We start from the raw sequence: 1,877 nt of genomic DNA, 5'->3' as shown, positions 1-1,877 counted from the left end.
AAAAAAAAAAAAGAAAGAAAGTCAACCACGTAATGTTCAGTGTGTGAAAATATACATACTGAAGAACTCAGCAACATTTTGCTCAAAGTGAAGTTCAGATTTTAATACTCTCTGGGGAAGGTTACTTGGAGGCACTGTAACCTAATGATCAAATCATGAGGAACTTCAGGATTAATTCTTATAAGCACAGCTCTGACTCTGCTGATTTTAGCAATGCGATGGTGGCAGATTGGGTAAAGGAAATAGTTTTTATTAGAACACCTTGTGACCCTAAATGTTGTCTTAGTAGATTTACCCCTGCTTGGGAATACCCAAAAATCACCTTCCAGAGGATTTCTAGGCTAAGAGCTGCCTTCCTGGAAGTCTTTACTAGTGTTAGGATGTCATCTATCTTTAACTCTCCATGACTTAAAGGCTGTTTGTTTTGTTTTATCAATGAAAAGTTTCATAACTCCTGGTAAAGTGAAAGATGCAAGGTGACAAACAGCTTTGCCATTTGATGACAAAGGGAGATATCATTTGTAAGTTGCAATGAAATTCATCAAAAGCAATTTCCTACTTTTCCTAAGGTTTTCAGCAAATCCTACTTGGATGCAGGCTTTCTTGGTTGCAGTTGGACTTCTTAGTCTTCTTTGTATTTTTGTTCATTCTTGGATCACTGATGTAAATGAGAATCTCTGCCTTTAAGCTCGATCTCAGAAGACTCTGTTCTGTAGCCTGGAATCAGGCTATCATGCATGCACTAACGCAAGATGCTGTCTTCGTTCTGAACCATCAAAAAGCCCGTAAAAGAGAGGCAAAAACATCATCTCCAATACATTTGGGAAATGGGTCTGTTGCTTCACATTTTACTTTGTCACTGTGCATGAAGACATCAAGAAGCAGCTTTATGTTGAAGAAAACTCTTTCTAAAAGGAAAAAATAAGATCTTGGGGGTTGGGGAGCTTATACAGTGGTACAAGAAGCAATGAATAAGACCTATAATACCTACCAAGAAATTTGCATTGGTAGAGATTTTTTTTGAACAATTGGATACAATAAACAAAAACAACTCTGAGTCTTTGAAATTATTAAATGCACAGCTACAATCTAAAGAAGTAGAACTTGTCCAGCTAAGAACAAAGGTGGAGACTCAGCAAGTGATGGGAAATTTGGATCCACCTTCATCAAACCAGGAGGTAGAAAAGGTGAACAGTGATTTGAAGACTCAAGATTTGGAGCAAGAGCTGGAACTGATAAAGACAGAATGAAAATGATCTCAAAATAGGGCCACCAAAAGCCAAATAATACATCCATCACAGAAGAACAAGCTCTACAACTGGAATTTTTCAATGTTGTTTCAAAGCCATCAACACGAGGCACAGCTCAGTGCTGTCAAAGAATGGATGTTGTAGACGGTCTATTACTGCAGTGCTTTATGTTAATAAAGCATCATGGAGTTCAAGAGGCTTAGCAGGAGAAGTATAAAGATGTGCCATCATATATGTCTCAAGGTTTGATTCTTAACACTTCCAAAGAGTATTATAGCTAACAATTTGGCTCTCCAGGGAAATTCAAGAATAATAAGAAATCTGTTTTTGCAAGATCCTTTGTTATTCCAGGCAGTGTTATCACACAAATGCAACTAGAGTTCATATAAGCATTTCCTCACCTCTTCAGAAACAGAATTGAGTGAGTGCCTTGTTTCCATTTTCTTTCTTATCAATGCTTGACTTAAAGTTATTCACTGATAACAACCACTAGAAATTTAGTCTGTAATTATGGGACATTTAATTTTGTAAATAAACAATGCATGAATATATACATGTAAAATATATATCCATTATACACACACACACACACACACACACACACACACACATATATATATATATATA

The 1,877-nt window shown here is 36.4% G+C and overlaps 1 pseudogene; it reads left to right on the top strand.

Annotated features, from left to right (window-relative positions):
- Window positions 1–733: 733 nt before the first annotated feature.
- Window positions 734–1,250, top strand: LOC110317058 (annotated as a pseudogene).
- Window positions 1,251–1,877: the final 627 nt, after the last annotated feature.

The sequence above is a fragment of the Mus pahari genome, chromosome 1 (genome assembly GCF_900095145.1).
Source record: "Mus pahari chromosome 1, PAHARI_EIJ_v1.1, whole genome shotgun sequence".
Taxonomy (NCBI): Eukaryota; Metazoa; Chordata; class Mammalia; order Rodentia; family Muridae; genus Mus; species Mus pahari.
The sequence above is the reverse complement of the archived record's forward strand: the minus strand, read 5'-3'. Positions and strand labels throughout refer to the sequence as shown.